The following is a 13,770-nucleotide window of genomic DNA, read 5'->3' on the forward strand; positions in this document are numbered from 1 at the left end:
TCCTTCAGTCTCGAAAGACTATGGTATCGTGCTCTGTATGGAGGACTTGGAACAGCGTCTAGTGTGGCTGAGGAGGCCAATTCGAGAGTGACAATCCCTTCCACACTGGAGACAAATCCAATCTGTCCCCTGTCCAGCTCCCTGGTTTTGCTTCCTTTGTGACTTCCTCTTTGCCTCAGCCTGCTGGACAAGGGTCTCTTCAAATTGGGAGAGGCCGTGATGCACTGCCTGCCTCCAGGCTGAACGATCAGATGTCAGAGTTTCCCATCTGTTGAGGTCTATTCCTAAGGCCTTCAGATCCCGCTTGCAGATATCCTTGTATCGCAGCTGTGGTCTCCCTCTGGGGCGATTTCCCTGCACTAATTCTCCATATAGGAGATCCTTTGGAATCCGACCATCAGCCATTCTCACAACGTGCCCAAGCCAGCGTAGACGTCGCTGTTTCAGTAATGTATGCATGCTGAAAATTCCAGCTCGTTCTAGGACTACTCTATTTGGAACTCTGTCCTGCCAGGTGATACCAAAAATCCGTCGTAGGCAACGCATATGGAAGGTGTTCAGCTTCCTCTCCTGCCGGGCACAAAGGGTCCAGGACTCGCTGCAGTACAGGAGTGTGCTCAGGACACAGGCTCTATAGACCTGGATCTTGGTATGTGTTGTCAGTTTCTTATTGAGCCATACTCTCTTTGTGAGTCTAGAGAACATGGTGGCTGCTTTCCCAATGCGTTTATCCAGCTCGACATCTAGAGAGAGGGTGTCAGAGATGGTTGAGCCAAGGTACACAAAGTCATGAACAACCTCCAATTCTTGTGTGGAGATGGTAATAGAGGGAGGTGAGTCCACACCCTGGCCCATGACTTGTGTTTTCTTCAGGCTGATTGTTAGTCCAAAGTCTTGGCAGGCCTTGCTGAAACGGTTCATGAGTTGTTGGAGGTCTTCAGCAGAGTGGGCAACAATGGCTGCATCGTCTGCAAAGAGGAAGTCCCTCATGCATTTCAGCTGGACTTTGGTCTTTGCTCTCAATCTAGAGAGATTAAAGAGCTTTCCATCTGATCTAGTCCGGAGATAGACACCTTCTGTTGCAGTTCCAAAGGCATGCTTCAGCATGACAGCAAAAAAGATCCCAAAAAGTGTTGGTGCGAGGACACAGCCCTGTTTCACTCCGCTTCGGATGTCAAAGGGATCTGATGTTGAGCCGTCAAAAACTACAGTGCCTTTCATTCCATCGTGGAAGGACCTGATGATGTTAAGGAGACGAGGTGGACATCCAATCTTGGGAAGTATTTTGAAAAGGCCATCCCTGCTAACCAAGTCAAATGCTTTTGTAAGGTCTATGAAGGCCACAAAGAGTGGCTGTTGTTGTTCCCTGCATTTCTCCTGCAACTGTCGGAGGGAGAATACCATGTCAGTGGTGGATCTATTTGCTCGAAATCCGCACTGTGATTCCGGATAGACTCTGTCTGCAAGCACCTGGAGCCTCTTCAGCACAACACGGGCAAGCAGCTTCCCTACAACGCTAAGAAGAGAGATACCACGGTAGTTATTGCAGTCACCCCTGTCACCTTTGTTCTTGTACAACGTGACAATGTTTGCATCCTTCATGTCCTGTGGTACTCCACCTTCCCTCCAGCAGAGACAAAAGATTTCATACAGTTCGGTGATGATGATCTCCTTACCGCATTTCAGCACTTCAACAGGGATGTTGTCCCTTCCAGGTGCCTTGCCAGAGGTGAGGGAATCCAAGGCCGCATTTATTTCTGCTAGGGTTGGTTCGCTGTCCAGCTCTTCCAAGACAGGCAGGCACTCAATGTTATTTAATGCTTCTTCGGTTACTACATTCTTTCTGGAATATAGCTCGGAGTAGTGCTGCACCCAGCGTTCCATCTGCTGTGCTCGGTCCTGGATGATCACACCTGTAGTAGACTTCAAGGGAGCAGATTTCTTCTGTAATGGACCTAAGGCCTGCTTGATACCATCATACATTCCTTTGATGTTACCTGTGTCCGCTGCTATCTGTATCTGAGAGGAAAGCTGAAGCCAGTAGTCATTGGAGCATCTCCTGGCAGCCTGTTGGACTTGGCTACGAGCGGCTCGAAGAGCTTGCAGGTTGTACTCGCTAGGACAGGCTTTGTATGCTGCTAGAGCTCTTCTCTTATCCTCAATGGCTGGCATTAACTCCTCCGAATGGGCTTCGAACCAGTCAGCCATCTTTCTGGTCTTCTTGCCGAAGGTGGACAAGGCAGTGTTGTAGACAGTGTTCTTGAAGTGTTCCCATCGTTCAGGTGCATTTACATTTGCTGGACCTGGAAGGGTTTCCTCGAGTGCTTGGGCAAATTCCTTCACTTTTCTTTGATCGCGAGTCTTGTTGATGTCAATACGTGGTCTTCCTTCCTTTTTCATGTGATACAATTTCTTTGTTCGCAGTTTTACTCTACTACACACCAGGGAGTGATCAGTATCGCAATCAGCACTCTGGTAGCTGCGTGTGATCATAACACTAGGAAGGCTAGAACGTCTAGTGAGGATCAAATCGAGCTGATGCCAATGCTTGGATCTTGGATGTCTCCAGGAAACTCTGTGTTGCAGCTTCGTATTAAAGAATGTGTTGCTGACACAGAGACCATAGTAACAGCAAAACTCCAGTAAGCGTTGGCCATTTTCGTTCATCTTTCCAATGCCAAAACGGCCTAGACAAGTGGGCCAAGAATTGTGATCAGCACCAACTCTAGCATTAAAGTCTCCAAGAATGAACAGTGACTCTCTTTCAGGGACTTTTTTGATAGTAGCTGCCAGATCGTCGTAGAATTTGTCTTTCACTTCTGGAGTGGATGACAGTGTTGGTGCATATGCACTAATGAGGGTTACTGGTCCTGCTGATGAGTGGAGCTGCAGAGACAGGATTCTTTCACTCCCCACAGTGGGTGGAACAATGCATCTCAGGAGAGTGTTTCTGACTGCAAAGCCAACACCATATTCCCTGGTCTCATTCGATGGTTTTCCCTGCCAGAAGAATGAGAAGTTTTTTTCTTTGACAGATCCCGAGTCTGGCAGTCTTGTCTCTTGCAGGGCAACAATGTCCATCTGCAGTCTACTCAGTTCCATGTCAATGACAGCTGTCTTGCGCACATCGTCTATTTCTTGCAGGTCGTTAGGAAAGCCGTAGTCAGGAAAGCCAGGGGTCATTGTCCGTACATTCCAGGTGCCCAGCTTTAGGGCAGAAGTTTTCTTATGATTGTTGCATGGTGCACGGTTGTCGATCTGCTTGTCGGGTTTCACCCTAAACCCCACGCACCCCGTGAGGTTAACAGACCGTGGCGAGGTAGCACCTTACTGGCTGGGGGCTGCCCAGCTTAAGGCGGGCGGTATCTACCTAGTGAGGTGCAATGACCTCTCCCACCGTCAGAAATAGCCCCTGGCGTCCTGCTCTACGCCAATTGAGCAGAGACTTATAACCGGTAACTGCTACTTCCCGTGTTGTTTCGACGCTGTATGCGAAGCTGGAGTGTCCTCTCCAGAGCACGAAGCCTGGGTAAAATAGTATGGAGGATAGGCTGTTACCCAAGCAGCAAATCCCCCCTCTCCACATCGCTGAAATGGTCCAGTGGAAAGGCAAGAGCCAATACAACTGGTTCCAGCAACGTCGCAGGAGTTGGCAGAATGAAAGAAAATGCCTCCGGGACTCCGGCTCCGGATTTTGCCTCGAGGTTATCTCCTGAAGCCCTTTCCATAAGTGGATATAGCCACAAGGCAGTGGAGGTTTAAATTCGGAGTGGTCCTTCTCCTAGATGGGCTGCCTTCCAGGGCTGACGAGCCCCACCTACCCGGCCTGATCTCTAATGATATGGAAGTATGATCTGACCTTTAAAAGTATACTCCCCCCAAGTGTACGAGATGTTAGTTGGTTTTCCTATTTACCAAATTTGGGTAAAAAGTAGGATTAGAGAGTTTCACATGCCGTTAGACACACTCTCCTGCTCATCCTCCTTTACAGCTGAGACTCTGCCTTTGCTCAGGTGATTTCTATTTACCGTATTAGGATTGGAGATAGAGAGAGTATTTGAGAATTTCGCGCGCCGTTAGGCGCGCGGTCCAGCAAAACAAAGGCTTCAGCAAGACATCCAAAGAGAACGCACCTGAGTTTCATCCAGGCCTAAACCTCCTAAGGAAATGAAGGCAACGTCCAGAAACTTCCCAGTTAAAAAAAAAGTAAGCCCTCCCTCTTGGCCCATGTGATAAGAGAGAGAACAAGCAGCCCCCCCCCAGAACAAAAGGCTTCAGCAAGACATCCAAAGAGAACGCACCTGAGTTTCATCCAGGCCTAAACCTCCTAAGGAAATGAAGGCAACGTCCAGAAACTTCCCAGTTAAAAAAAAAGTAAGCCCTCCCTCTTGGCCCATGTGATAAGAGAGAGAACAAGCAGCCCCCCCCCCAGAACAAAAGGCTTCAGCAAGACATCCAAAGAGAACGCACCTGAGTTTCATCCAGGCCTAAACCTCCTAAGGAAATGAAGGCAACGTCCAGAAACTTCCCAGTTAAAAAAAAAGTAAGCCCTCCCTCTTGGCCCATGTGATAAGAGAGAGAACAAGCAGCCCCCCCCCCCAGAACAAAAGGCTTCAGCAAGACATCCAAAGAGAACGCACCTGAGTTTCATCCAGGCCTAAACCTCCTAAGGAAATGAAGGCAACGTCCAGAAACTTCCCAGTTAAAAAAAAAGTAAGCCCTCCCTCTTGGCCCATGTGATAAGAGAGAGAACAAGCAGCCCCCCCCCCAGAACAAAAGGCTTCAGCAAGACATCCAAAGAGAACGCACCTGAGTTTCATCCAGGCCTAAACCTCCTAAGGAAATGAAGGCAACGTCCAGAAACTTCCCAGTTAAAAAAAAAGTAAGCCCTCCCTCTTGGCCCATGTGATAAGAGAGAGAACAAGCAGCCCCCCCCCCAGAACAAAAGGCTTCAGCAAGACATCCAAAGAGAACGCACCTGAGTTTCATCCAGGCCTAAACCTCCTAAGGAAATGAAGGCAACGTCCAGAAACTTCCCAGTTAAAAAAAAAGTAAGCCCTCCCTCTTGGCCCATGTGATAAGAGAGAGAACAAGCAGCCCCCCCCCCAGAACAAAAGGCTTCAGCAAGACATCCAAAGAGAACGCACCTGAGTTTCATCCAGGCCTAAACCTCCTAAGGAAATGAAGGCAACGTCCAGAAACTTCCCAGTTAAAAAAAAAGTAAGCCCTCCCTCTTGGCCCATGTGATAAGAGAGAGAACAAGCAGCCCCCCCCCCAGAACAAAAGGCTTCAGCAAGACATCCAAAGAGAACGCACCTGAGTTTCATCCAGGCCTAAACCTCCTAAGGAAATGAAGGCAACGTCCAGAAACTTCCCAGTTAAAAAAAAAGTAAGCCCTCCCTCTTGGCCCATGTGATAAGAGAGAGAACAAGCAGCCCCCCCCCAGAACAAAAGGCTTCAGCAAGACATCCAAAGAGAACGCACCTGAGTTTCATCCAGGCCTAAACCTCCTAAGGAAATGAAGGCAACGTCCAGAAACTTCCCAGTTAAAAAAAAAGTAAGCCCTCCCTCTTGGCCCATGTGATAAGAGAGAGAACAAGCAGCCCCCCCCCCAGAACAAAAGGCTTCAGCAAGACATCCAAAGAGAACGCACCTGAGTTTCATCCAGGCCTAAACCTCCTAAGGAAATGAAGGCAACGTCCAGAAACTTCCCAGTTAAAAAAAAAGTAAGCCCTCCCTCTTGGCCCATGTGATAAGAGAGAGAACAAGCAGCCCCCCCCCCAGAACAAAAGGCTTCAGCAAGACATCCAAAGAGAACGCACCTGAGTTTCATCCAGGCCTAAACCTCCTAAGGAAATGAAGGCAACGTCCAGAAACTTCCCAGTTAAAAAAAAAGTAAGCCCTCCCTCTTGGCCCATGTGATAAGAGAGAGAACAAGCAGCCCCCCCCCCAGAACAAAAGGCTTCAGCAAGACATCCAAAGAGAACGCACCTGAGTTTCATCCAGGCCTAAACCTCCTAAGGAAATGAAGGCAACGTCCAGAAACTTCCCAGTTAAAAAAAAAGTAAGCCCTCCCTCTTGGCCCATGTGATAAGAGAGAGAACAAGCAGCCCCCCCCCAGAACAAAAGGCTTCAGCAAGACATCCAAAGAGAACGCACCTGAGTTTCATCCAGGCCTAAACCTCCTAAGGAAATGAAGGCAACGTCCAGAAACTTCCCAGTTAAAAAAAAAGTAAGCCCTCCCTCTTGGCCCATGTGATAAGAGAGAGAACAAGCAGCCCCCCCCCCAGAACAAAAGGGCTTCAGCAAGACATCCAAAGAGAACGCACCTGAGTTTCATCCAGGCCTAAACCTCCTAAGGAAATGAAGGCAACGTCCAGAAACTTCCCAGTTAAAAAAAAAGTAAGCCCTCCCTCTTGGCCCATGTGATAAGAGAGAGAACAAGCAGCCCCCCCCCCAGAACAAAAGGCTTCAGCAAGACATCCAAAGAGAACGCACCTGAGTTTCATCCAGGCCTAAACCTCCTAAGGAAATGAAGGCAACGTCCAGAAACTTCCCAGTTAAAAAAAAAGTAAGCCCTCCCTCTTGGCCCATGTGATAAGAGAGAGAACAAGCAGCCCCCCCCCAGAACAAAAGGCTTCAGCAAGACATCCAAAGAGAACGCACCTGAGTTTCATCCAGGCCTAAACCTCCTAAGGAAATGAAGGCAACGTCCAGAAACTTCCCAGTTAAAAAAAAAGTAAGCCCTCCCTCTTGGCCCATGTGATAAGAGAGAGAACAAGCAGCCCCCCCCCAGAACAAAAGGCTTCAGCAAGACATCCAAAGAGAACGCACCTGAGTTTCATCCAGGCCTAAACCTCCTAAGGAAATGAAGGCAACGTCCAGAAACTTCCCAGTTAAAAAAAAAGTAAGCCCTCCCTCTTGGCCCATGTGATAAGAGAGAGAACAAGCAGCCCCCCCCCAGAACAAAAGGCTTCAGCAAGACATCCAAAGAGAACGCACCTGAGTTTCATCCAGGCCTAAACCTCCTAAGGAAATGAAGGCAACGTCCAGAAACTTCCCAGTTAAAAAAAAAGTAAGCCCTCCCTCTTGGCCCATGTGATAAGAGAGAGAACAAGCAGCCCCCCCCCCAGAACAAAAGGCTTCAGCAAGACATCCAAAGAGAACGCACCTGAGTTTCATCCAGGCCTAAACCTCCTAAGGAAATGAAGGCAACGTCCAGAAACTTCCCAGTTAAAAAAAAAGTAAGCCCTCCCTCTTGGCCCATGTGATAAGAGAGAGAACAAGCAGCCCCCCCCCAGAACAAAAGGCTTCAGCAAGACATCCAAAGAGAACGCACCTGAGTTTCATCCAGGCCTAAACCTCCTAAGGAAATGAAGGCAACGTCCAGAAACTTCCCAGTTAAAAAAAAAGTAAGCCCTCCCTCTTGGCCCATGTGATAAGAGAGAGAACAAGCAGCCCCCCCCCCAGAACAAAAGGCTTCAGCAAGACATCCAAAGAGAACGCACCTGAGTTTCATCCAGGCCTAAACCTCCTAAGGAAATGAAGGCAACGTCCAGAAACTTCCCAGTTAAAAAAAAAGTAAGCCCTCCCTCTTGGCCCATGTGATAAGAGAGAGAACAAGCAGCCCCCCCCCAGAACAAAAGGCTTCAGCAAGACATCCAAAGAGAACGCACCTGAGTTTCATCCAGGCCTAAACCTCCTAAGGAAATGAAGGCAACGTCCAGAAACTTCCCAGTTAAAAAAAAAAGTAAGCCCTCCCTCTTGGCCCATGTGATAAGAGAGAGAACAAGCAGCCCCCCCCCCAGAACAAAAGGCTTCAGCAAGACATCCAAAGAGAACGCACCTGAGTTTCATCCAGGCCTAAACCTCCTAAGGAAATGAAGGCAACGTCCAGAAACTTCCCAGTTAAAAAAAAAAGTAAGCCCTCCCTCTTGGCCCATGTGATAAGAGAGAGAACAAGCAGCCCCCCCCCCAGAACAAAAGGCTTCAGCAAGACATCCAAAGAGAACGCACCTGAGTTTCATCCAGGCCTAAACCTCCTAAGGAAATGAAGGCAACGTCCAGAAACTTCCCAGTTAAAAAAAAAGTAAGCCCTCCCTCTTGGCCCATGTGATAAGAGAGAGAACAAGCAGCCCCCCCCCCAGAACAAAAGGCTTCAGCAAGACATCCAAAGAGAACGCACCTGAGTTTCATCCAGGCCTAAACCTCCTAAGGAAATGAAGGCAACGTCCAGAAACTTCCCAGTTAAAAAAAAAGTAAGCCCTCCCTCTTGGCCCATGTGATAAGAGAGAGAACAAGCAGCCCCCCCCCCAGAACAAAAGGCTTCAGCAAGACATCCAAAGAGAACGCACCTGAGTTTCATCCAGGCCTAAACCTCCTAAGGAAATGAAGGCAACGTCCAGAAACTTCCCAGTTAAAAAAAAAGTAAGCCCTCCCTCTTGGCCCATGTGATAAGAGAGAGAACAAGCAGCCCCCCCCCCCAGAACAAAAGGCTTCAGCAAGACATCCAAAGAGAACGCACCTGAGTTTCATCCAGGCCTAAACCTCCTAAGGAAATGAAGGCAACGTCCAGAAACTTCCCAGTTAAAAAAAAAGTAAGCCCTCCCCTCTTGGCCCATGTGATAAGAGAGAGAACAAGCAGCCCCCCCCCCAGAACAAAAGGCTTCAGCAAGACATCCAAAGAGAACGCACCTGAGTTTCATCCAGGCCTAAACCTCCTAAGGAAATGAAGGCAACGTCCAGAAACTTCCCAGTTAAAAAAAAAGTAAGCCCTCCCTCTTGGCCCATGTGATAAGAGAGAGAACAAGCAGCCCCCCCCCCAGAACAAAAGGCTTCAGCAAGACATCCAAAGAGAACGCACCTGAGTTTCATCCAGGCCTAAACCTCCTAAGGAAATGAAGGCAACGTCCAGAAAACTTCCCAGTTAAAAAAAAAGTAAGCCCTCCCTCTTGGCCCATGTGATAAGAGAGAGAACAAGCAGCCCCCCCCCCAGAACAAAAGGCTTCAGCAAGACATCCAAAGAGAACGCACCTGAGTTTCATCCAGGCCTAAACCTCCTAAGGAAATGAAGGCAACGTCCAGAAACTTCCCAGTTAAAAAAAAAGTAAGCCCTCCCTCTTGGCCCATGTGATAAGAGAGAGAACAAGCAGCCCCCCCCCCAGAACAAAAAGGCTTCAGCAAGACATCCAAAGAGAACGCACCTGAGTTTCATCCAGGCCTAAACCTCCTAAGGAAATGAAGGCAACGTCCAGAAACTTCCCAGTTAAAAAAAAAGTAAGCCCTCCCTCTTGGCCCATGTGATAAGAGAGAGAACAAGCAGCCCCCCCCCAGAACAAAAGGCTTCAGCAAGACATCCAAAGAGAACGCACCTGAGTTTCATCCAGGCCTAAACCTCCTAAGGAAATGAAGGCAACGTCCAGAAACTTCCCAGTTAAAAAAAAAGTAAGCCCTCCCTCTTGGCCCATGTGATAAGAGAGAGAACAAGCAGCCCCCCCCCCCAGAACAAAAGGCTTCAGCAAGACATCCAAAGAGAACGCACCTGAGTTTCATCCAGGCCTAAACCTCCTAAGGAAATGAAGGCAACGTCCAGAAACTTCCCAGTTAAAAAAAAAGTAAGCCCTCCCTCTTGGCCCATGTGATAAGAGAGAGAACAAGCAGCCCCCCCCCAGAACAAAAGGCTTCAGCAAGACATCCAAAGAGAACGCACCTGAGTTTCATCCAGGCCTAAACCTCCTAAGGAAATGAAGGCAACGTCCAGAAAACTTCCCAGTTAAAAAAAAAGTAAGCCCTCCCTCTTGGCCCATGTGATAAGAGAGAGAACAAGCAGCCCCCCCCCCAGAACAAAAGGCTTCAGCAAGACATCCAAAGAGAACGCACCTGAGTTTCATCCAGGCCTAAACCTCCTAAGGAAATGAAGGCAACGTCCAGAAACTTCCCAGTTAAAAAAAAAGTAAGCCCTCCCTCTTGGCCCATGTGATAAGAGAGAGAACAAGCAGCCCCCCCCCCAGAACAAAAGGCTTCAGCAAGACATCCAAAGAGAACGCACCTGAGTTTCATCCAGGCCTAAACCTCCTAAGGAAATGAAGGCAACGTCCAGAAACTTCCCAGTTAAAAAAAAAGTAAGCCCTCCCTCTTGGCCCATGTGATAAGAGAGAGAACAAGCAGCCCCCCCCCAGAACAAAAGGCTTCAGCAAGACATCCAAAGAGAACGCACCCTGAGTTTCATCCAGGCCTAAACCTCCTAAGGAAATGAAGGCAACGTCCAGAAACTTCCCAGTTAAAAAAAAAGTAAGCCCTCCCTCTTGGCCCATGTGATAAGAGAGAGAACAAGCAGCCCCCCCCCCCAGAACAAAAGGCTTCAGCAAGACATCCAAAGAGAACGCACCTGAGTTTCATCCAGGCCTAAACCTCCTAAGGAAATGAAGGCAACGTCCAGAAACTTCCCAGTTAAAAAAAAAGTAAGCCCTCCCTCTTGGCCCATGTGATAAGAGAGAGAACAAGCAGCCCCCCCCCCAGAACAAAAGGCTTCAGCAAGACATCCAAAGAGAACGCACCTGAGTTTCATCCAGGCCTAAACCTCCTAAGGAAATGAAGGCAACGTCCAGAAACTTCCCAGTTAAAAAAAAAGTAAGCCCTCCCTCTTGGCCCATGTGATAAGAGAGAGAACAAGCAGCCCCCCCCCCCAGAACAAAAGGCTTCAGCAAGACATCCAAAGAGAACGCACCTGAGTTTCATCCAGGCCTAAACCTCCTAAGGAAATGAAGGCAACGTCCAGAAACTTCCCAGTTAAAAAAAAAGTAAGCCCTCCCTCTTGGCCCATGTGATAAGAGAGAGAACAAGCAGCCCCCCCCCCAGAACAAAAGGCTTCAGCAAGACATCCAAAGAGAACGCACCTGAGTTTCATCCAGGCCTAAACCTCCTAAGGAAATGAAGGCAACGTCCAGAAACTTCCCAGTTAAAAAAAAAGTAAGCCCTCCCTCTTGGCCCATGTGATAAGAGAGAGAACAAGCAGCCCCCCCCCCAGAACAAAAGGCTTCAGCAAGACATCCAAAGAGAACGCACCTGAGTTTCATCCAGGCCTAAACCTCCTAAGGAAATGAAGGCAACGTCCAGAAACTTCCCAGTTAAAAAAAAAGTAAGCCCTCCCTCTTGGCCCATGTGATAAGAGAGAGAACAAGCAGCCCCCCCCCCAGAACAAAAGGCTTCAGCAAGACATCCAAAGAGAACGCACCTGAGTTTCATCCAGGCCTAAACCTCCTAAGGAAATGAAGGCAACGTCCAGAAACTTCCCAGTTAAAAAAAAAGTAAGCCCTCCCTCTTGGCCCATGTGATAAGAGAGAGAACAAGCAGCCCCCCCCCCAGAACAAAAGGCTTCAGCAAGACATCCAAAGAGAACGCACCTGAGTTTCATCCAGGCCTAAACCTCCTAAGGAAATGAAGGCAACGTCCAGAAACTTCCCAGTTAAAAAAAAAGTAAGCCCTCCCTCTTGGCCCATGTGATAAGAGAGAGAACAAGCAGCCCCCCCCCCAGAACAAAAGGCTTCAGCAAGACATCCAAAGAGAACGCACCTGAGTTTCATCCAGGCCTAAACCTCCTAAGGAAATGAAGGCAACGTCCAGAAACTTCCCAGTTAAAAAAAAAGTAAGCCCTCCCTCTTGGCCCATGTGATAAGAGAGAGAACAAGCAGCCCCCCCCCCCAGAACAAAAGGCTTCAGCAAGACATCCAAAGAGAACGCACCTGAGTTTCATCCAGGCCTAAACCTCCTAAGGAAATGAAGGCAACGTCCAGAAACTTCCCAGTTAAAAAAAAAGTAAGCCCTCCCTCTTGGCCCATGTGATAAGAGAGAGAACAAGCAGCCCCCCCCCCAGAACAAAAGGCTTCAGCAAGACATCCAAAGAGAACGCACCTGAGTTTCATCCAGGCCTAAACCTCCTAAGGAAATGAAGGCAACGTCCAGAAACTTCCCAGTTAAAAAAAAAGTAAGCCCTCCCTCTTGGCCCATGTGATAAGAGAGAGAACAAGCAGCCCCCCCCCCAGAACAAAAGGCTTCAGCAAGACATCCAAAGAGAACGCACCTGAGTTTCATCCAGGCCTAAACCTCCTAAGGAAATGAAGGCAACGTCCAGAAACTTCCCAGTTAAAAAAAAAGTAAGCCCTCCCTCTTGGCCCATGTGATAAGAGAGAGAACAAGCAGCCCCCCCCCCAGAACAAAAGGCTTCAGCAAGACATCCAAAGAGAACGCACCTGAGTTTCATCCAGGCCTAAACCTCCTAAGGAAATGAAGGGCAACGTCCAGAAACTTCCCAGTTAAAAAAAAAGTAAGCCCCTCCCTCTTGGCCCATGTGATAAGAGAGAGAACAAGCAGCCCCCCCCCCAGAACAAAAGGCTTCAGCAAGACATCCAAAGAGAACGCACCTGAGTTTCATCCAGGCCTAAACCTCCTAAGGAAATGAAGGCAACGTCCAGAAACTTCCCAGTTAAAAAAAAAGTAAGCCCTCCCTCTTGGCCCATGTGATAAGAGAGAGAACAAGCAGCCCCCCCCCCCAGAACAAAAGGCTTCAGCAAGACATCCAAAGAGAACGCACCTGAGTTTCATCCAGGCCTAAACCTCCTAAGGAAATGAAGGCAACGTCCAGAAACTTCCCAGTTAAAAAAAAAGTAAGCCCTCCCTCTTGGCCCATGTGATAAGAGAGAGAACAAGCAGCCCCCCCCCAGAACAAAAGGCTTCAGCAAGACATCCAAAGAGAACGCACCTGAGTTTCATCCAGGCCTAAACCTCCTAAGGAAATGAAGGCAACGTCCAGAAACTTCCCAGTTAAAAAAAAAGTAAGCCCTCCCTCTTGGCCCATGTGATAAGAGAGAGAACAAGCAGCCCCCCCCCCAGAACAAAAGGCTTCAGCAAGACATCCAAAGAGAACGCACCTGAGTTTCATCCAGGCCTAAACCTCCTAAGGAAATGAAGGCAACGTCCAGAAACTTCCCAGTTAAAAAAAAAGTAAGCCCTCCCTCTTGGCCCATGTGATAAGAGAGAGAACAAGCAGCCCCCCCCCAGAACAAAAGGCTTCAGCAAGACCATCCAAAGAGAACGCACCTGAGTTTCATCCAGGCCTAAACCTCCTAAGGAAATGAAGGGCATACGTCCAGAAACTTCCCAGTTAAAAAAAAAGTAAGCCCTCCCTCTTGGCCCATGTGATAAGAGAGAGAACAAGCAGCCCCCCCCCCAGAACAAAAGGCTTCAGCAACGACATCCAAAGAGAAACGCACCTGAGTTTCATCCAGGCCTAAACCTCCTAAGGAAATGAAGGCAACGTCCAGAAACTTCCCCAGTTAAAAAAAAAAGTAAAGCCCTCCCTCTTGGCCCATGTGATAAGAGAGAGAACAAGCAGACCCCCCCCCCAGAACAAAAGGCTTCAGCAAGGACATCCAAAGAGAACGCACCTGAGTTTCATCCAGGCCTAAACCCTCCTAAGGAAATGAAGGGCAACGTCCAGAAACTTCCCAGTTAAAAAAAAAGTAAGCCCTCCCTCTTGGCCCATGTGATAAGAGAGAGAACAAGCAGCCCCCCCCCAGAACAAAAGGCTTCAGCAAAGACATCCAAAGAGAACGCCACCTGAGTCTTCATCCCAGGCACTAAACCTCCTAAGGAAATTGAACGGCAACGTCCAGAAAACTTCCAGTTAAAAAAAAAAGTAAGCTCCTCCCTCTTGGCACCATGGTGATAAGAGAGAGAACAGAGCAGCCCCCCCCCTAGAACAAAGGCTTCAGC

This window comes from Pogona vitticeps, chromosome 3 (assembly GCF_051106095.1).
Source record: "Pogona vitticeps strain Pit_001003342236 chromosome 3, PviZW2.1, whole genome shotgun sequence".
NCBI classification, from domain to species: Eukaryota; Metazoa; Chordata; class Lepidosauria; order Squamata; family Agamidae; genus Pogona; species Pogona vitticeps.